The sequence below is a fragment of the Castor canadensis genome, chromosome 1, assembly GCF_047511655.1.
Source record: "Castor canadensis chromosome 1, mCasCan1.hap1v2, whole genome shotgun sequence".
NCBI classification, from domain to species: Eukaryota; Metazoa; Chordata; class Mammalia; order Rodentia; family Castoridae; genus Castor; species Castor canadensis.
Window position 1 is genome coordinate 37,506,171 of NC_133386.1, and position 23,194 is coordinate 37,529,364.

Genomic DNA, 23,194 nt, shown 5'->3' on the forward strand with positions numbered 1-23,194 from the left:
TGCCAAGCACTTCTGTAGTACCTGATAGACATTAGCTCATTTTATCTTCAAAACAAGTCTACAAGGCAAATATTATTCTTATAACTCCACACTACAGATAAGGAAACTCGGAGACAGAGAGGTCAAGTATAAGCAGCAGGATTTATAACAAAAGTCATTAGCTTTAGAACCCTCTAAACTCTCTTGTGTATGTATAAATACATACAATTATGTATAAATTATGTATAAATTTCAAATTGTACACTTATAGCCTAATAGACTTTTACTGCAGAAATTCATTCAATATTTCAGCATATTATTCCCTCAAAATTTCCAAAGGAGGGTCTGGAGGAGTGGCTCGAGCAGTAGAGTACCTGCTTTGCAAGCTCAAAACCCTAAGTTCAAATCCCAGTACCACAAAGAAAACCCTAGAAAATTATCAAAGTAGCTATTTAGGTCATCAGGGCTACATTGTAGGAGTAGATCAGTGATTTCATGGGCTATAGCCTTGATTTTTCAAGAGAAAACAGACTATCAGCCAGGTGTAATGGTACACATCTGTAAACACAGCACTTGGAATTTGGATGCAGAAGAATCATGAGTTTGGGACAATCTGGGCATCAGAGACAGACCCTGTCTCAAAAATCAAACAAAACACAAAAAAATACATATTTTCCTACATATGACAGATCCTCTGTCTTCATGAGCATAGAGACCTAAACATTGCACCAGACACTGAGCTAAGGTTCAAACCTAGTTATTTTTAACGCTATAGCCTAGGTTATTCTTCCATACTACTGAAGTTAAATAAACCATAATATAGAGCCTTTGTAAGTTAGTTGGTAGTTCTGTGCTCCATGTGTTCAGTCTACAGTTTGCTTTAGAATGAAATCTCATAAAACATTGTTGCCCTTATTGCAGTGATTTTTGAGAGAGAATAGATGCTTGTTAGTTCTTAATTGCATGATGTAAGGAAGTCATATTCTAAGTCAGCTACACTAGCACCTAATTTCTTAAATAAATATATTCAATTCTGCTAAGATGCACAAGGAATGAAAGTAGGAAAGTGAGTAAGTCACAGCATCCCTTACACATAGGAAATTGACAATCTAATAGAGTTAATATAAAAGTATTCTGTGAGCCTTCAAATAAATAAATTTGGGGCAGAAGTGGAGGCGTCAAAGAAAAGCTATTGCTTAATATGAGCCAAAAGAACCTAACAGAAGAGAGGAATGAAAAGCATTTCAGGTAGCAGAAAGATCACCAAAATGAGACAAGCCAGTGAGGCCAGCTCCACTCCTTAGACATGTCAGATATGTCTGAAACAGGGACACAAACTGAACTTAGGAAAAAATTGAGTGTCCCAGGCCCCTGTGCAATAAATAGATAAAACTGTTAAATATACACTTGGACTGAGAAAGACTTATTCCATATGCTTTCTTTAATTCTTGCATGGTCTTGCACTTGTCCAGTTCTAAGGGGAAAGCTTAAAAATATCTCTTAATACAAATTTGGCTACATCAAGCTACAAGACAGTACAAAATCAAGCATCAGGTGCCAAATATGATATTGTGTAGACATTTTATATAGAATTACAGCCCTTGAACATAAAGGATGTATACATAAGGGAAATTCTGACAGATCTTTAATTATCCACCAAGAAATTCCTATATAGCTATAGTCAACCTCCTTAGAGGACACCCATATTTTAGGTTTATAATCTCGACATAAACATTTGGTCTTGGATGAATTTTTTAATAACATGTTTTTCTGTATCTAAAAGTAATAAATGACCATTGTGGAGAACTTAGAAAATACAAAAAAGGACAAAGAGAAAATAAAAACTATCCATGAATAACCAGTATTGAAATTCCTTTCTTTTATCAGTGTACATATATTTCATATGCTTGGTATCCTATTATTAGTGTATTTTATATTCTTTTTAGTCACTTTTATAGTATAAGTTCATTTCCATAGTATTCATTCCCCTATTAATAAGTGTTTAAATTGTTCAAGTAATTTTGTTGTTATAAATAATGTCCCAATGAACATCCTTGGGTTGAAATTTGCTCATTGCTGGGTTTTTTTGGTTTATTATTATTATTATTCATTTATTCACATGTGCATACATTGTTTGGGTCTTTTCTCTCCCCTGCCCCTCTCCCCCACCCTCTCCCCCCTTCCCCCCTCAGTTTCAGTCAGGACCTGTTCTGCCTTTATCACTAGTTTTGTTGAAGAAAAGACACAAGCCTAATAAGGAAGACAAAGCGGTTTTGCTAGCTGAGTTGAGGACAGCTATACAGAAATATTCCTAGCATTGTTTTCGTGTACACGTGTTATGACCCATGTTGATTCATCTCTAACTGATCTTTACCCTGGTTACTGATCTCTTTCTCATGTTAACCTCTGTTGCTTTAAGGTTTCTGTGTTAGCTCCTCTGGAGTGGGGACATCAAACACTTTCATGGTTTGGGTTTTCTTTTTAGGATGGAGTCCTACAATCGAAATTATTGGTTCTAAGTATATGAATGTTCTTTATTCCCTTGATAAATATTTCTAACTTGTTTTTCCAGAAAAATATTCTCAATTTATATTCAGTCAATGCCCATGGGAGCATTTGGAAAGCTAACACAGTACACAGGTATATTGAATCCTCACTCATAAATTCAGGACATGTAAAACAGAGCCAGGCTGACTCACACTAGCTCAGTGGCACTTCACGATCCATTCCATACATCATCTCTCTTCTTTCAACACCCTTTCCCTTTCTCATCCTATTCTATTTATTTTATAAAAGGAGGAAGGATATTACAAAGTCAAGCACACTGATGTTATAAAAACCTTTCCCAATGGCCATATTTTAAGAAAATAACCTTCAGAGTCCAGATTTCATCCAAAAGAGTGATACACTATAAAAGGTAGGGTTCCACAGGAAAAGTGCTTGGGACAAAATGTTCAAGGCTTCTTGGATCACACCACATATGCAACCATGACTTTTAATGGGGAAAAGTGGGCCTGCTCTTGTTGTAAAGGATAAGCCTCTGCTTGGGGAGCTTATCTAGTGACTAATGGCTGTGCTGAAAGTCTCATCAGAAAGGACTCTCCTGGGCCAGTCTTCAGAGAGATCACACAACTAAACCTAGGAAGTGAATGGCATATATTTTGACCCTGGGATTTGTATCCAGAACCCTGAAAGTAAAGCAAAAATCCATGTCTGTCAACCTAGCTCGTTGGGAAAGTGTATAAAAATCCTACCAACCTAAAAAAATGTTTATAAAAAAGACTTGGCAGCCTAAATAGTTGTCATAACACTTATTAATGAATAGTAATACATTCAATTTAGCTTTAAGTAAGGAAAAAATGTTTCCACAGTGAATAGCTGTTGAAATATTACAAGAGATTTTCCTCTGAGCTTTGCCTTATAAACAAAGTATTTTCTATAATTTTTCATTTCGCAATTTCCTAATAGCCAAATTTTCTGTTGTAGAAAGAATAAAATAGGTTTGTTTTCAAACTTAAATAATCAAAAGAAAATAAGAAACAAAGACAGAAGATAGTCCATTAGACCTGAATTCAGTTCTCAGGTCATATATTTAAAAGCTAGTTCTTTATTCAAGAAATAGAAATAGGGCTGGAACATGGCTCAACTGATAGAGCGCCTATCAAAAGTGAAGCCCTGAGTTCTAACTCCAGTATCACAAAAAAAAAAAAGAAAGAGAAGTAAAAGAGGTAAATTCTTCCATCTCCCTAAGAATTAATGATAACTTTCTAAACTATCACTTCATCAGCCCTTTATCCCAAGCTCAACAGGCAGAAACTTAAGGAAAATACATTTTACACTATTCAGATGATAGAACCTTGTTAGAATTATGGATTTGTTTGTTTGATGTTGTTTGGGAGGATTTTGTTGTGGTTGTTGTGAGAAGGGAATATTTTTTTTAAATGTGATTTGTTTTCCCCCAGGAACCTTTGGAACTCTTAAGAGATAAGGCAACATCCCCTGAACCAGTAGAAATGACTAAGGATGACAGCCACTTAGAGTGTTATCGTTTTCTGAGAGGGTCTGCTGCTGGTTTTGTAGGCACTATCTCCACAGTAGCAGGCACTTAGTCGTTCAATGTTATTTGAAGAGGTTTAAGAGGTACTACAGCTGCTGTATCCCAGGTTCTATTTTTAATTGGGATGAACTTAACTGGGGCCTGAATCTCTTTAAAAAGGAGACACTCAGGAAACATTTATGGTAAATCTACTAACAGCAGCAGAAGATAACTCAATAATCAAATCCTCTGAGGATAAAGCAATTTTCCAGAAGGTTGATCTGAACAGAAGAGTTGGAGAAATTTTCAGTCTTAAGAGCATATATGCTGCAAGGTGAACAAAATGCATATGATAGCTTATGTTTTAAATTATAAAAGAGAAAACTAAGGGTTAAAGAAGTTTGATGACATTCCCATGATCATACAGTTAATAAGTAGCAGAGCTCTGACAATAATCCACATTTTTAGTGATATTTCTACAATTCAGTGCCTTCTAGTGATACATGTTTTAAAAGACTTTATTACCTCTTTTGCTTTGTTTTCTCAATCTAAGAGCAAGGTTAAATTAGTTATTCATATTTCTTTTATATTAGTGAATGAAACTGAATGATCATAGGTCAGAATAAAAGGTTTCATTGAAGGTCTAGATATTCAAATGCACTCTAATTAATTAATAAACATAAGATAAAACTAGGGAAAATCAATATGGTTTGATTACCTATACAAGGCAAGAGATAAAGGATGATTGTTCCCTGATTGTCCTCACATGATAGAGAAGTCATTTTAGAATGACAAAACAGGGAGTGGCTCTCCCTATCCAACAGGGTACAACATATCTCATTCCACACAGAGAGAGAACGCTGATCCTACAGAGAAACGGATCCACAGAGAAACTGAAAAGGGCAGATGAGATTCTTTGGACTAGGAAAAGAGAGTTGCAGTATTATGCTGTCAATCCCACAGATTCTAAGACTTAAAATTTTTCTAGAGTTAATAGTAAGTATCAAATGCAAAAACTAAAGCTCTCTTTGGAGACTAGGAGATGCTATAGAGGATGGGGCTATATAAACTTCTCCTAAATATGCTGGCTAATAGTTTCCCCACTTCCTTTATAAAGGGACAAAAATCTAATGTATAATCTTGACAGTCAGTACACTTTTGAAAAAGTAGCATCCAGGCATGCATAGCTTTCATACTTGTGGCATCAGTTATTTATTAATATTCCCCAAAAGTCTACCCATGTGATTGGTGTACCAATTTGAATTATGGACTGGAGTCGAACCCTAAGTTTGTGGTTGATCCTGAATACCACATCTTAGCAAGATATAGCTTTCCTTTACATTGTTGCATACACAGAAGATGGATAACAACTTTTTTGTTTGTTTTAACACAAAATAACTCAAAAAAAGAAAATAATAATGAAGTATCAAGACAGTAAATGAGTCAGGGAGACGGCATGTGAATAAACTCTCCCTTATAAATGCCCAAGGTCAAAAAAAATAAGTTTTTATGGTGTTTTTCTGTAAGTTCCATGAGGACAGAGATACGTCTGGATGGACTATCACTGCATCCATGTAGTCTAGGGACTGGCTGACACACAGTCACTGCTCAGTAAGTGTGGAATTTATTCATACAGTAGATGAATTAAGGGTTGAATATGTGAGCTCCACTATGGCTATAGAATCAATTCAGTCTCTCATGCACATACTAACTTAAACTTACATCCTTCGCAATGACATAGAATTTAGACCTCAGTTTCTCTATGACCAACATTTGCTTATACCTTCACCCTGAATCTAAACTCTGAGAAATAATTGCAAGCAATTATTCTTTAACTATTTCTGCTGAGAAACTATCTAAGAAAGAATATACAAGGCATTTAGAATTAAGAAATTCTGTTTTTTAGAAAACAGAATAATAGATTTAGATGCTATTTTCAGTTACCATTATTAGTCAATTTTTTCAGTTATCTTAAAAGTTAAATGAGTAATGAAAAAATAATTGCATAATTGTTGAAATTATGCATTTAGAGGTACTTATACTTGCTATAATTTGGAAAGTGAAAAAAGTGAACCACATCAGGATCTACTTCACTTTCTCAGTCACTAATGTAAATCTAGGCCAATTCAAGAGTGCTTGATAAACAGGAATGTGTTAAGCTGGGCATGGTGGCGCATGCTTGCTTTCCAGCAATCCAGAGGTTGAGGCAGGAGGACTGCATGTTCTATGCAATGTAGTGAGGCCCTGTCTCAATTTAAAAAATAAAAGGAATATGATTCATGTGATTCCTAAATTAAACTAGCCTTATATATTGTGTTTTGGTTTATAAGGAGGAAGACCATATAATTTGTCACCCACATAAAGACTCCAAGAATAAAAGAAGGACCTTTTAATAAATCAGACTTCCCAGATACTCAGAGACATATAGTTATTTTAGAAGTCAAAATACTACACCTTACTTCAGATAAATATCACACCCCCAAAAGTAATTGTGTTACTACTGCAGCTAAAGCATTTAGCACATTGAATCATGGTTTTTGTTTTAATGCTTAACTTCTCAACTGGAATATGAGCACTTGAAGAGCATGGTGGGGGTTTCACCTTGGTGTCTCCAGTACCACATAGGACACTTCAAGTTCAACAAGATATACCAATTGATTTGGTAGCCTGGAAGGACACAACTTACTTCAGTATTAGGCTGTCTCATCTATAGCACACTTACTAAAACATAAAACATAGAAAGAAACTGATGATTCAAAGAGATCTTGTTTCTTTTCCTTGCAACTATGAAAGATATTAAAATTCTAGTGAAAGAAAAACACAATAAAAGCCAGTGACTGAAAGATAGACAATGAAGTAGAAGAAAGTTGGCAGCTAAAGAGAGATAAGGGATTTGTAGTAGAAACAACAGACTTGAGAATGTCAAGAAATAAAGTCTAGACAGAGTTGTCAGAAAAGCAGAATAATTAATAAGGTTCACATTTTCAGACAGCCAATTGTATACCCAATGTTTATTATTACTATAACAACTGATCTTTGCAGATGGCAAGGCCAGGCTATCTGTAACTTATCCTATAGCCAAAATATCCTGGAGGGATTCCTGGCTAGCATCTAGCCAAGTTGTGTCAGTTGAAGGAAGCTTCATATCTCCACTGTGTCAGAATGGAACTGGCTGTTTGAGATGAAACAGCACTCAAATAGAGACCCTCTTTTAAAAAAAAAAGAGACATAAAGAATTTATAAATCCAAAGATTCAAGGAATCAATAAAACCACAGGAATTATTTCACAGATCCAGAGAGACAGAACCATTCCTGCCATTCCTAGTAGACACTAGTAAAGAGTTGCTGAGTTTGGAGTATATTCAGTCTCCATGCTGAGATGCAAGAACATACATCACTGAAAAAAAATAGTTCAGATGGCAACACAAGTTCGCTAACCATGGAGAAGAGGGTTGGAGAGTTAAGGTTGAGGAAATAGTAGTTCCCATAAGATAGCAAATCCCTTTGTAGAATATGGCTCAATTTAGGCTTCTTAATATGGAATTTGAACTGCCTAGTATATATCTTTTAGCTGTCTCAATTTAGGAGTTTAGAAAAGGTTGAGGTGGACTGGAAGGAAACTGAGAACTATCATTCATTAATAACTTATGCTATGCCAAGGGCCATATTGTATTAATCACTTAAGATTGAGAGTATTATTAGACATCAGGCATCATTATCTCCAATTTATATACAGAAATCCAAGAGGCAGAGAAGGAAGAGAAATTTTCACAGAAGTGGAACGTTGATGTGCTAGGCATCTGAACTTGGGTCTTTCTAGCCCTAGAACTCCATTTGAAATTTCCCCATAGAATCAATGGTAATATAGGCAGGTGCTAGGGAAGCTCTACTCACTCCATTCTGTCTGAGGAGGATATGCCCTTCAAATCCAGATGGCAAATTTCCTTGTGCAAACTGTAGAAATAACATGTGATTACCCTAGAAATCTGCAGTTTATTACTTCTGTCTTGTGGTCATGACAGTTGGAAATGAACAGGAGGCAATTTGGACCTGGGAAAGTGAGTAACCATGTAAATAGCAAAGTTAATATTGTATAGTTTCCATAAATAACATGCAGTTTACTTTTGCTATTAAGAGACACTTAATATTTTCAAAGTAGGGGGAGGTGTCTGAGGTTTAAAAAAAGGTGGTCCAAGGCATATTTTAAGCAAGAAAATATTCTAAGAAATTGTATCTTTAACTTTGAATGAACTTTACATCTTTTTTTAAAAAGTCCCAAGGGCTTCCCTTACAGTCTGAGCTTGATTATTTGAGGCACAGGTTATGCTGGTGATAAAGTAAAATTTCCACCTGAAAATTTATCTACAGAGAAGACAGCTTGTTACTATTATCCAAGACAGGGAGTCTCCCCTTCAAGATTCCACCCTATGGGGCCTGAGCTGTGGCAGAAAAGAATTAAAGTGTTAGATCATGCAGCCTACAAATCCCTCCCAAGGTTCTTGGAAATGACTGCAAACCATGCCTAAGCTAGTTATTTAAGTCTCCTCACATGTCCTTCATTCCTAACTGCCTGGGTCAAACTCATTTGCTCCTCACCTACCTTTTCTGGGAATGCATTATTCAATATTTCTGCTTTGGAAAGATTTTCATTTTTTTCACTTTGTGGCTTTGCTATCTAATTTCAAGCATAACTCACATAGCAGACCTGACATTTAGTTCCAGGGTCTGTCCTGGGGACTCTAGACATGTGATAAATGTTAAATCATGATGACAACAGCAGTAGACCCAAATAGCAATGTGATCACAGTAAAACACTTCATTTTCCCAACTGCATGAACTCTGTGAAGATTTAACCCCAAAATAGCTTTGTATGCATGCATACACACACACACACACGCATGCACACATGTTTCTATGGTTTCTGTTACCATAGAAAGCATTTCCATTCTGCCTCTCTGTATGTTTATACAACATTTCATTGCTATGGTCTCTAGAAACATTGCTTAAATTAAATGAATAGAAAATGTCAGGGGAAAAGAAAAGGGTAAAAATAAAGAAAGCTAATAGGGAACAGAAATTTACAGAAGGTAAGAAAATGGCAATTTTTAAAAGCAATTATTTTCTAAAATAATTTATTCTGACATTTCATTATTAATATGTATTTCACTGAACTTTCTAATTCTCTCTGTGCACTTTAGCCCAACTCAGAGATATGCAAAGGAGACCATATTTCTCAGTCTTAAAACATTTTTTGAAAAGGTTTGGAGCCTAGACCAAATCATGCTGTTTTCTTAGTTCCAAAAGCCATGCACAAGAGATATGTGATTGAAGAATAATCCTGACAGAGAAAATTTCATAAGATACCAAAAAAATAATAATATGAGTAGGGCTAACATCCATTGTGAGTATATCTTCGCTGAGATGAGAACAACTGTCCATGCTAATGAGTAATTTTTGGTTATGAATGTCAGACCTGTAACAGTAGAAGTTCATCATGCCATCAAACCTGGTCTCTAACTCAGTGCCCTGCTTTGTCTTCAGCTAGAATCCTCTAATTCTCTTCTTCACTGTCTCAGACCAGTTTAGACGTTAGCCTAAAGTTTAGCTAATTCTCTAGTTCCATACAAGGGACCCTTTTTCAAGTCTCAGTTGGCACCAGACCAGATCTACACTGGCTTTACCATCTTCTGGTTTGTTCCCCTGGGTAGAAGTATAATGTTCCCATATCTGACCTGTCTTTATGACTGGGTCTTCCTCCATCTTTTCTCTTGTCCTTTTCTTCTCTATCTGTACCACTCCATCCCCATTTCTTCACAACACACAGAATTCACAAACACACACACACACACAAACACACACACTTGAACTTCTAGTGGCCCCAACTGCCTGCCTGCTTTCTGGATATTTGCCTCCTCTCTCACCTAATGTAAGCACCTACAGTTCTGAAGTAGCACTACCACTTATTTCCTTTATCCCTAGGGAATAATATTCTATGAAACTGATCTTCCTCAACTTAAGGGCAAGGGCACAGTTTTAGATATTAGCCTTTTCCACTTGGTCCAATTCTGCCACCTCCTTTAACCAAAAATAGCCCAGACCAAATTGACTACTCCATCCATTTCCACCCAAGAACAATTGCTCTAGAAATGTCTCTGTCCACCCATAATCAGAGTCTATGATTTTAGAAATCATACCTTGTTTTAACATGTAAATATTTTGCTATTCCATTTATTTCATTAAATTTTCAACAAATATCAGGATATTTTGCTAGATAAAACAGGCTGACAGCTTGAAAATTATAGTAAGTGGAGAATAGACCTATATAATTCTTCCTAAGGAAATATCTCAGTTGATTTATTATTTCACAGAGATTGATCTTAAGATTTACAGATCAAGAAGCTGGCTTTTTCAGAATACACAAAGCTGCTTGGGTGGTAGGACTGTTTTAAGACAAATTCCCTGGAAATTGGCATCTAAATCAAATTTTCACTTAATCAATCAAAAAGTTGTGACACTGCAATATAGAAACCAGATAGCATCAGCACTGATGGGACAAATTAGCATCAGGGGCCTCCTGGTATTATGCACTGAGGAGAACGCAACCCAGCTTCAGTGTTATTCCTGCCCAAAATGTATGATTTCAATCCAATCACAAGGAAACATCAAACAAACTGAAATTCAGCCTGCAAAACTACTGACCTATACTATTTTTTATGTTAAAATGAAAAAGACAAAGACAAATAACCCCAGACTAAAAAAGACATTGCAGCTAAATGTAACATGTGACCCTAGATTGGTTCCTAAATATCCTCTCCAGTATATTTCCATTAAAACCATTGAATCATTGGTAGAATATAAAATCTTTAGATCAGATATTAGAATTGAATCAATGTTAATTTTCTAATTAAAATAATTATAATATGGTTATATAAGAGAATTTACTTATTCTTAGAAAATACACAGCAAAATAAGGGCAAAGGGATAATGTATCTACAACTTATTCCAAAGTGGTCCATAAGATAATATCTATAGAAAGAGAAAATGATAAAAACAAATTCACCAAAATATTAACAATCAGGGAATTCTGGGTGAAAAGAAATGGAAGTTGTTTTTAGTTCTGTAAATTTTTTTAAGAATCCAAAATTATCTTAAACTTTAAAAATTACCAAAGAAATTAGTCCTCTATAGAGGATAATTTTCCTTTACAGTTATCAGGATTTCTGAATGAGCTGCTCACATCAGCATGTCATCTACCAAGCTAATTCAACTCAACAAGAGCCAATTATACAATATCCCATCAGATCAGCTATTGGTAGAAACCCACACTGTACGTCTTTCTACACTTAGACTTCTTTATTCCCATCTCTTTCCTTTCTCCTCTGTTTGTTGTACTCATGTTTTCTAGGGCATCATATTCAATGAAATGTAAATTAATATTCTAGAGAGAATGGTGTTGAATGGAGGACTGACAGGGTTTTATACCCCATCTATTTAATGAGTGTGTTCCAGGGTAACTATTTTTTAATCTCTAAAATGAATGTGATAATAATATATGCTTCATAAGATTTTTATGATGATTAAATGAAATATAGATATAATGTGCCTGGTACATATGAACAAATGTCATGTATTTATATTATTGAGTCAAATATGTTGAGTCCTATAGAGAAATAAGAAAATGTGAATCTATTAATTAAATATGTTAGCACTATCCATAATGAGTTCACATCAGTAGAGCACAATGGGCTAGGATTCAAAATATAATGTGAACTCAAGCAACTGTATATCCATGACTGAATTAGGAAATGCCCCAAATCCAAAATAACAGAAGACATGAGCATACAATAAGCAACTTAATTCCATTTTAGAGCTGTGACAAATCTAAAACAAAGTGGAAATTCCAGGCAACAGCTTAAGGAAAAATGAAACCAAAAAACAGTACTTTGTCTCCCAGTGGGAAACTTAAAAAAGATAGGAAGAATATTTGATTATGAGACAAAAACATGTGTAACTTTCTCATTTCCTGCTCACAAGATGCTCTGGCTGCCATTATTTAAGCTGTGTTGAGGACACATAGGAAGAGACTAAGCAGACATAAATGTTCAGCAGGACAATTCTTTATGACTCCTTGGCACCCCATGCCAAACATTAATAAGGTTTACGAGAAGCCAGTGAGCACTGTAAATTGCTCTCTTTCCAATCTGAATCATGCTGCAGACTTCATTCGTTTTCTGCATGCTGATCTGACAATGAGAGATAAATCTGATAAAGTTCTCTAACTTGGAAAGAGACTTGTTTTCTGTCTAGGGAATCTATCTGTATGAAAAGAAAGTTATTGGGCCTAGAGCCACCAGCAGTAATACGTGTACCGGAAGTGCTTCTTTGATTTTCTAAGCGTAATCACACACTACTCGTTTATCAGCTTTTTTCCATGGTCCTGCGGGAACGTTTTTGTGCAGCCCCCTCAGCCACAATTTGCCTGCAGCACAGGGATTTAGGATCAAAATGTCGTTAAGTGAGCTGTATTTTACTTGCAAGTGCTGGGTAACCATCAGCTTAGTACTCCGTCACCCCAAACTCCATCACTTTCTGTGTTTTTAACATCTAGGGGTAAAGAGTTCTAAGACACATATTCCGGTCTGTACCTTGTCAGAGTGACCTCTGGGGAACTGGCTTCACCTTGATTTTCAAGTATTTTTGTATTCCATCTCTAGTGATATTCTTCTCAGAATGAGAGTGTGTTATTCTTCTTAGAACAAGAACTGAATGTAGGCAAAGTCCTAACTGACAACTCTCAAGAAGGAAATTTTTCATCTTGTAGAGAAAAACAGATACCAGACACTTTTTATATACCATTACAGTCACATTCTTTCCTAAAAGCCTGGAATCTCAAAAACTACACTTAGAAGCAAATCGAAATCCAAGTAATACTCTATCCAAAATGGTTGATTCTTGTAATAAGTATCAATGTTATGCTTTTAAACCCTGGAAAGTTAAATAAAGGGCTAAAACTACAACAAATTTTACTTGGAACAATAGTCAAATCGCCACAACAGAATCTTAATGTTAACAAAAAAAGTAAAAACTATAGCAATTGCTGATGTATACACCATACTACTACTAATAAACTCTCAAGACATAGCTAAAATGTATTAGATGTTACTTAATGAATGCCAGTTCTTGACCGTGGATGATCACTTTGAATTCTCACTTTTACTCTAAGAGATAGGTACCATTATTGTCCTACATGCAATGAAGGAGAGTAAAACTTAGCAGGGGAAAATAGTCTGCCCAAGGTCATGCTGCCTATAACTTGTCAAATACATATTTGATCTTAAATCTCACTCCAGAGCTCAAGCTCAGCCACTTTGCATACCACCTCTATCTTCCAAATCTTGTCTATTTCTCTAGAAGCAAAACTCTTGTCAAGATTGAAATAGTGATACCAAACAGCTAGTAAAAAGTAAAGATGTCACATGGATTGAGAGTGGCCACACAGGGAAACTCCATAACCCCATGATTGCCATTTGCTGAAGACTGAACAAATATAGGTTGAGGACCTACTGTGTATCTGGCACCATTCTAGGCATTTGAACTTACCGGGCTGATGCACCTTTGGGTACTCTGCATTCACTCAACACTTTTATCAGAATCCCAGGTATCAGGTTCTGGAAGCCAGAACTGCCAAATTTCATAGGACATAGCCACTGGTTTCAGGAACCCCATCACTTAGGGCCAACCTGACAGACGAGAATCAAGAGGGCTTTGCTCTTTACCACTATTGTGCTTTATCCTTACTCTTCTTTCCTCTAAAAAGCAAGGGTGAGTTACCCACATCCCCAACCAAATCTTGAAATGCATTATGTTGGCTTTTCCTAATTACTCTTTAAAAGAAGGAACAAAGCAAGGACCATCTTTAATCCATAGAATCAGAATATTCAAGAGCTAAATATTAAAAAAATAAATACAAACCTTAAAGATTGCTCATGCTTTAAGTCTACATGTGAGGAAACTGGGACCTGTCTTACAGGAAATGACTAGAAGAGCCTGGCTCTAACCCATGTCATTTGGCTTCCTGCATGATCAACCCATGTCCCTTTTGCCTGCCAGAAGAAAATGAAAAGTTTTATTGTTCATAATTTTGGATAAGTTGCAATATTGTGGGTTCATATAAATTCACTCACAAATTATACTCAATAAACCCCAGTGAGCAATTTAAAGTCACGATGCCACCCCCTACTCTTGCTGGGAGGGCAAGGTGATGATGGAGCAGGAGGGAGGAGAATGGGGGAAGCTCATAAATTATGAGAAGCTAAGGAGTGATTTCATCAAAGTGCCAAGCTCAGTCTATGGAATGTTTCAATTGTATAAAATTTATAGTTTTCTGAGGGGGATGATTTACGGGCCCTAATTTTCCACAATAAAAAGCTCAGTGGGGATTCTGTGAATGAAATATCTTTATAAAAATAAATAAAAAATGTAGCTCGAAATGAGGGTCAATGGTGCCATGTCTGGAGAATAACTCCTTCTCGGATCAGCTCCAAAAATGAGTCACAGGAGAAAGACCCCATAAAACATGTGATATTTAAAAAGGCATAGGAAGTTGTATAATAAATAAGCAATATTCAGAAAAGCGTATCCAATCCAATTTGCTCAATTGATAGGATTATATATTTATCATTGAGTTTTAATGAAAAAAGACATAGAAATGTGGTGGAAATCCAAGGGTTTTAATGAACATTAATAGGTTTAAACAATGAGAGAAGAAAGGAAACAGAAAGAAATGAAATCTTATTAAAAGTAATTAAGTAAAGGTACCTTGTATTCAGAAAAACATGTAAATGTACATATTGCTTCTTGCAAATTTGTCAATGTGGAATCAGAGCCTAGATTTTGTAAGATAATTCTTAGTCTCCTCCTTAAGTGAGAATGCCCTGAGGGAAAACATTAGGAGCCACCTTTCTGTCCACAGGTGCAGCCAATTTTAATCCTATGAGCGAGGACAGGCTCAGTGAGTCACAGTCAACTTCAACTCCACCAGCATAGCCATGGCTCAACCTCAGCTTCCTGCAAGCAGTTTAGTTTCCCAGGAGGCTCTATTCCTGTCCTTTCAGGATGAGGTCCTAACAAACTACCTAAACCTTTCCAACAGCTCTCCTGAGAGACTGAATGAACCCCAGTTCTACTATTCCTACTTTCCTACTGCAGATTACTGACTAATTGGCCTTGCATCTCAGCTCCAGCAAGAGTAGAGCTTAAGTTAACATCATTTAAACAGTGACTCTTCATGGTAAGTTATCTCCCTCAACATCCATCACCACCTAGTGAATGCATTCCTGGTCTCTATCTCCACAAGACAGAAACTGCTGTTTTAACTAAGATCACCTGAATTTTGATAGTGATGATTTAACAATTGGAACAAGAAGATAAGAATCAGCTTTTAAATTTTAAAGTATTATTGTTGATTTTCTAGATGAAGTTAAGTCTCAAATGTTTGCATATTTCCTGCTTCTTTCACTTTGATGGGGGATAGATTTTAAGGTAATCCTCCCATGATCCCCAGTTCTTCACACCCTTGTATGTGATTCCTTTAAAGTGGATTGGGGCCTGTGATTTGATTTGAACAATTAAGATATAGCAAAGATGATAAATGTCATTCCCAAGATTATATTTCATTATGTAAGATTCTGTCAGCAAACTCACTGTAGAGACATCTCTGTTACTGGCTTTGAAAGAGGAAACGACCATTTTGTAAAATGAGACAACCACTTAATGTGGAACTGGGGTGGGAGGAAGCTTCTAGTTGCTGACACTGACCTCTATCTGATAGCTAATAAGAAGCTGAAGCCTTCAGTTCTACAATCACAGGAAATGAATTTGCCTACAATCTGAATGATTTTCAAAGTAGGTTCACTGCCACTCAAGTCTCCCAATGACAACTGAGCTCAGCCAACCCCCTGCCTATAACTTTGCAGAGAATCAGTTAGCACATATGCCTGTCTTGACTCACAGAAAATGTAAGATAATACATGTGTTGGTTTTAAGCTACCATATTTGTGATAATTTGCAAACCAGCAATGGATAACCAATACTACTTCCGTTTGAATAAATGCAAAGAAAATTGTTCAGAATGTGCACTGTGGTGAACACTATATGTAGTTGCTTCTTATCCCTAAAGGAAAGTCACTAACATGAAAAAGTTTATAATCTGTATGGTGAGATTGCAAAAAATTTTAAAATATTATATGATTAATGAGAGTTAGTATGGAACAATTTATGACCAATTGTCAAATAAGTGGAGCAGGCATAAGTTTTCTAAGGGCACTGGGGGAAAGAGGCCCCTGGTCCCAGGAAGAATTTATGACAAAAGTGGAAGCAGGATGAATGGTGCTTCCTCTGGGATTGGCAGTACACCTCCTTTTAGAAAACTATTAGCACACCGGGATTTTTGTAGAAGGCCAGTCTCTGTGGAATCAACAGTCACAGGACCCAACAAATGCTTGTCTTTGGCAAATCATTTTCTTTCCCCAAATCTCAGTTCTTTCATCTATAATACAGGAAATGTCAGGGTATCTTCCTCATCAGGTTGTTTTGAAAATCAAATATAAATGTTTGCTGTTTTCATTACATAGGACTTCTAATGCTAACAAGATGATAGTGCAGTTTAGCAAGAGAACTCACTTTCAACCAGCTCTTAGAGAGTTTACAGTCAAGTTGAGTCTCAACCTTCAATGCTTACCTGCCTTGCATTTTATGACAGTGGATATTTCCTGTACTAAACTGCAAGGACTTTGAGGACAAAAGCCTTGTTCATTTCAACTTCTTACCACTTAGCAGGTCCAAAACAAAGTTTCCCAAGCAGTGGATCTCACTATATAGTACAGGCTGGCCTCAAACTTGCAATCCTCCTGCTTCATCTTCCTAAGTGCTGGAATAACAGGCATGTGCCACCACACCTGCCTGTGCTTCTTTTTTTGTTTGTTTGTTTGGTTTTTGGTTGTTGTTTCGTTTTTATTTCTGGTTTTTTTTTGCAGTACTCGGAATTAAATTTGGGGCCTCTGCCTGCTAGGCAAGTTCTTTACCCTTTGAGCCATGCCACCAGTCCTGTGCTTTTGTTTTTTAATGATCATTAGGCCAGCATCTCAGGAGGCTGGAGCTGGGGAAAAGACAAAGATATTGTTCAAAGTTCTAGCTTCTTTCCATATTACTTGACATATTTTGCTTATAGTTCTGGAATTTAATCTCACCCTGTCCAGTGTCAGGGACATTTCCCTGGCCAAGTTAGTGTACTCCAAGATTTATTTTTAATACAAATTTATTGGCTAGCACTTATAAGTTATTTTTCAAGATTCATCTGGAGTGGTTCAAGCTACAATAACACCTTCCTAGTAAGCATAAGGCCCTGAGTTTAAATCCCAGTGCCACCAAAAAAAAGATTCATCTTGAGAAATGTTTGTTGTTCACAAGTTTCTCCACCATAAGCAATTGCTACGATCAGTATCAAAGGATAGCAGTAAATGAAGGAAATCCCATTCATTCGTATTTTTGTAAACTATCACTGCCTCCATAGAGAGAGCATGCAACTCCTTCATTGTACCAAAAAGTCAAATGAATGCATTACATATATCAGGTATTTATAAATGTGAGGCATATGTGAGTCTTCTGGTTAGCTGATGGAATTTACAGTCTTCCTGTTGTTCAGTGCTAACACTGGAACATAAGTCCCCAGGAGTTTACTGGCATATTCACATATGGTCAAATATTACACATGCATTTGGCATCTTGATACATTTGAGATGCAGTGTGTTTTCACATAGACAATTGGCATCTGGCTTGAATGTTGAAAAGTATGGTGAGAAAAGAGATGCCAATAGGAAATCAAAAGAAAAGAGGAGCATGGAGAATGGCCTTTCTCCCAACTGAAAGAAAAATGGAAAAGCTACAGCTCTGTCAGATGATCAGTTGTCCAGCTCTGAAAATTCAGTATGCCTTCAGGGTACTTTTACTTCAAATTAATCCAGAATGTTGTTTCCTTAAAATAAATGAAAAAGACCTGAACACCAGAGTTGATTTATTTTAATAACTGAAGTCTTTAGGAAGAGGATGTGGTAGAAAAGCCTCATGTTTCATCTCTATAAGTTACCAGCTGTGTGTCCTTGGGCAAATTGCATAACATCTCTGCACATTGGTTTTCTCATCTATAAAATGGGAACAGATACACTTGTTGTTTTATTTCTTTCAACAGTCACGATTCTGAAAAAGATAATGTAGCCTTATGGCCTTGTGAGGGGGCATGTTATGGTTTTTGTTGTGGTTCTTGAGACAGAGTCTCTGTATGTAGCCCAGACTGGCCACAAAATCGTGATCCTCCTGCCTCAGCCTCCTGGGTGCTCTAATTAGTGGAGTACACCACAATGCCCAGCTCCTATATAGTCTTAGAAAATATTCTTATCATTAGCTTCATTGAGTCATTTTGTAAATGGGGAATACATTATCATCAATTTCAAGTCTTCATTATTAACTATAGGTAACATTTTTTGTCTGCCTAAGAGCACACCTTCCAGAAACTGCTCCCTCAACTCTCTCCCTCACCCTTCCCCCATAATTAATAAGTAAGAGCCACCATGTTAGTCTAGCCTCAGACTGGCCTGGCCACAGTTGGTGGGGACAATGTCCCTAAGCCACATTTCTGTCCTCAGGGTATGTAATGTACAAACAAATGCATGTTGCAAATTCCATGCAGCAAATTTCCTTGCTCAAGCTTGTTCAACAAGAGTTTCTATCATTGCAACAAAGATTTCTAAAACAATGAGTTAAGAATTTTTTTAATGGATGGAGTACAATTCAAAAGGGCAAATAAAGGAGGGCAGGGGTGTGGTTCACATGGTGGAATGCTTGCCTACTAAATGAGAGGCCATGACTTCCAAAAAAAAAGATAACTAACGGAGAGGAAATAGGAAACTGCCTAAGATCTAGCTGTTTAGAACTGTTGGAATCTCAGCATTATGACTCACACATCAGGAAAATTACAATCTCATGGTGCCTTAACACTAATTTATAAAGAGGAATTAGTTTGAAATGCTCATAACATTGTGATGCGAATATGATCCTGTCTCTTATTTCACCAAATATAATTAAAACCAACTCAAGAATCTTATTCTGGCTTGGTCCTACACTTTTCTTTCCCCTGCATCAACTGAGAACCCTAGGAGGTTTAAATAAACCAAAGACAAGAGCTACCTGACTTTTTAATGAAAAGAATGCAGAGTGCCATCAGTTGGCATGGTCTCTGGAAAGAGGGAAAACTGCCAGCAGGACAACTCCCTTGGCACCACACTCTACCAGCCCAACTTGCCAGGCACACATTCAGCCAGTGCATGCCACAGTCTCCACTGCCTCACCGCCTCCAGGCCCAGGCTGATGCCGATGCCTATTTCTTTCAGAACCACAACCACCTCTCTCTTTCTGATCCAAAGACCAGCTCAGGAGCCTGCCTATTTCCCTTTTTTTGTCTCTACGGCTTACTGAGCTTCTTTTCTTGAGTCTAGAATTACTCATGTACTGCCCTCAGCTCATCTGTCTCAGAGTAGCTCCCTGTGCTCTTCTCAGAGAAGTGCCTCCATTTCAAGCTGTAAGCCTAATTACCCTTCCTTTCCCCTTTCTGGCTAGCAAGGCTTGAAAGTTTCTCTCAGCTCAGATCTTGAGGCTTGTTTTACTTCTAGATCACAAGCTTCTGAAAACTTGGGTTGGAGGGGAGTAGTTTTCTTTGTGTCAAGCTATTCCTTCCACTACCAACACACACAAATGTCAGATACCTATTCAGCACTTAAATGTGCTGATTAAATGTGAAAGTACAAGACCTTTAACAAAGAAGAGAGCGCATTTGGCTCTCTCATTCCCCCAGTGCCTCCTAGATCATGTCCTAGTACAAGTCACTCAGTATGGGCAGAGATCAGGCCTCCTGTTGACCACAGAGGGCATTAAATGGAAACAAGGATGCAGGAAATAGTGAACATATTGTAGACTCTCATAAAGAGCAATGTCTACTCTAGTCATAATTTCCAAGTCACATTAGAAAGGACAACTTCTCTACGTCCTGTTTTATAACACATTTTGCACTTAAGTTTGAATCTCCATGAACCTATTATATCCATTGCTCTTACCACACACACTGTTGTCATCCTACCTTGGGCTTTGTTGTCTTCACTGCAAGCTTAGAGCTTAAAAAAAAAAAAGGATGGCTCACAGATATTATAGCATTCTTTATACCTGATGTAAACCTTCCACATCATTTACCTTCCATTACTATAGGTATGAAGCAATAATTTTGGTGGAATTGTCATGTATTTACAAATAGAAACATAGCTTTAGTTTTCCTTTTAAAAATATTCTCCCAAAATAAGAGAATACTGCACATTAAAGTCTTTTTAAAGTCTCTCATACTACAGGGCATCTTCTCAACCATTTTATCCTTTTTACTATTTTTATTAGCATACATTAATAGTACATAAAGTTTACTTTAATTTTAACAGGGTAAGTATAGCAAGACTACTAAATAGAGAGTTTTGCCTAGCTGGTGGTGTTCTTCAATGTAGAGAATGTATAAGTGAGAGCAAAGGACGGCAAGGTAACTGAAATTTGGATAAATTTTCCCTGCTGAATTCAAAACATAGCACATTCAAATCAGTATGCAACTCTACATATATGCAATATATTCTTAAAGGAAAACCAAGTGATAGGAAGATAACTGAATAATTCAAGGATATCACCATAGGGATAGGAAGAGATAACTCAGAGGTAAATTTGATCCAATTAGAATAGCTGCCTAAATTAATGCAGCTATACACCGTGCTGGGCACATAGCCAGTAATCAGTGCATATTTGTGGAATTAATGAATGAAGAACAGCTACTTTTTCTAGGTTAATTAGGAGAATAAATCCATAATTTATAATGTATTTCTAAAATCTCCTTTCTGGAAATATCCTAAAATATTGAAATATGATAGAATAAAATGTTATGGGCATCTGCTTATCTAAGCCCATTTGACAGATAGGGAAACTGATCCTCAAGTAATCACAAGAATGAGGGACTAGTACACTGCTTGGTATCTACTATTAATTCTACTATTTCCAACATTTTTGGAGCTTCCTGTCCTCCCTCAACCTCATTTCACAGAGCTCTGACCAGAAAGATAAAGAAAAGCACCTGAATAGCACAAAGAGAAGACAGATCTTAATAAAAATGGGCAGTTTTGGTTGGTAGGACTGGAATAGGTGTTAGTACCTGTCCTGAGGGACACTTGTACCTGACCAAAGAAATGAAGGCATCGCAACAGAGCACAGATGGAAAGTGAGTAGACACCAAACACAGGGAATTACTTCAAATTATAGCTTAGCAGGTAGGGAGGTGGGAAGAAGAAAAGAGCTTGCTGGCTCTCCATAAGACATCTCCTCCAGGGTGGCCTGCTGAGTCTAGAGATGTGACCTGTCCAGAAAAACAGTGGAGAAACTTCAGACCAGACCACACACCCTTCCAGTTAGGGTTCTGGAAGAAATTTTGAATAATTCTTCAGGTCATTAAAATCCAGGGAAATTATCCTACCCAGCAGTTTGTGAAACCACTTACCATAAGAATAAACAGAGTTTGGAGATGTTTCTTTAAAAGGGTAAGAGTCATTTTTAAGTGCTTTTTTCCACTTCCTTTCCTTACTGCCCACACTCCTGCCCTTACCCCACGAACACACACATATTAAAATATGAAGGAAATAAGAGTTTGGAAATAAAGAACTTAAACAAATGTTAGTCTTTAAAAGCTAACTAAATCTCTAGAGGCAAAAGAAATAAAAATGAGATAAACATTGGTTCAAATTCAGATTTTACTTTTGTTTCAATTGATTAAAAAGTTTGAAAACAATGAGGATAAAAAGAATTCGTGAATCATGCCTCAGAAACCATTAAAAATAAAGTTTCACACTTGCTATACATATCATGAAATAAAAATGATGCCATGTTTCTCAGAGAAGCACCATAGTGTACTATTGCCCTAAAGGAAGGGAAGGTAAAATGAGTAAAATGCTCATTTTTAATTTAGCAGTTTGACACATGGTAAATATATTCTTTGGAAGTTTGCCTTCCTTTCAATATTACTTAAGATAATTACCATGTATTATTCTATGGTCTTCTTGATATAGAACATGGTCCTGGCTATAAGCATTGTTTATGGCTGCTTTTTAGCAGCCAGTGGGACACCAACAATGCTAATGGGCTGAGCCAGGGGATTACTTTCCCAGAAGGAATAGACATTTTCTCATCAAAGTTCTATGGGAGCCCGAAGGTCACTTTCCCAGAAGGAATGGACATTTTCTCATCAAAGTTCTATGGGAGCCTGAAGGTCACTCACTTCTCTCCTGACTATATTATCAGAACATTCCTCTACTTAATAGATCATCACACATATGGGAAAAAAGACTAACCTATTTACCCCTTGATCTATTCATCTTTAATTCTGAGATGATAGATGATAGATAGATGATAGACAGCTATAGATATAGATATATGTTGTGCTATTGAGAGGAAGAAAAGTCTGCAGTCTACAATAGTTTGATGAAACAAATATGTATCTGGTAATTACAAATGACCCCAGCCACTGACCATGGTTATAAATCCCATACTTATATGTACAGTAGTGACCCTATGTATTGAATTCTGTTCTGTAAATTTTAGTCTTTTCATCTTTGATATAATGAGCCTATTTCTTAAGGAAATTCTCTAACAAAGTTGAATCAATTTAAATCAATTTTATATTAATGGATAATCCAAAATTTCAGCAAGATGGAGATTCCTGATGCAATTCAAAGTTACTTATAGGAGAAATACGATTGTAAAGTCATCCTTAGTGAACAGTTGTGGTGTCTCTCTTACATGTTCAGGATCATCCTAGGTACAATGAGGATACAGACATTAAGAAGACTCATGCTTACTATAGAGGCTTAAAGACAAAGCCACAAATAGAAACAATACCCACTGCCACCATGCTATCCAAAGTATCCAATTCTCATGAGAGCGTAAATTTAAAGTGCTTATGCGTTTGAGATTAGAAGGCAGCATGACCTAACGTAAGCAGTGGGCTAGGACTGAGGATCTGGAGTCTAACCTCAAACTGCTGCTGAATAAGAGTTG

General features: G+C 36.7%; 1 protein-coding gene across 5 annotated transcripts in view; it reads right to left on the bottom strand.

Moving 5' to 3' along the window:
• Nucleotides 1-23,194, bottom strand: part of Trmt11 (tRNA methyltransferase 11 homolog) — a 189,601-nt gene that overhangs the window by 29,567 nt on the left and 136,840 nt on the right. Inside the window, exon 18 of one of the 5 annotated variants that reach the window (XM_074075232.1) lies at nt 13,457-13,755. The exons of the other annotated variants lie outside the window; for them this stretch is intronic. The gene's annotated coding sequence lies outside the window, so the exon portion shown is untranslated. Of the gene's footprint in view, nt 1-13,456; nt 13,756-23,194 lie in introns of those variants that run through there. 5 annotated transcript variants of the gene reach the window in all.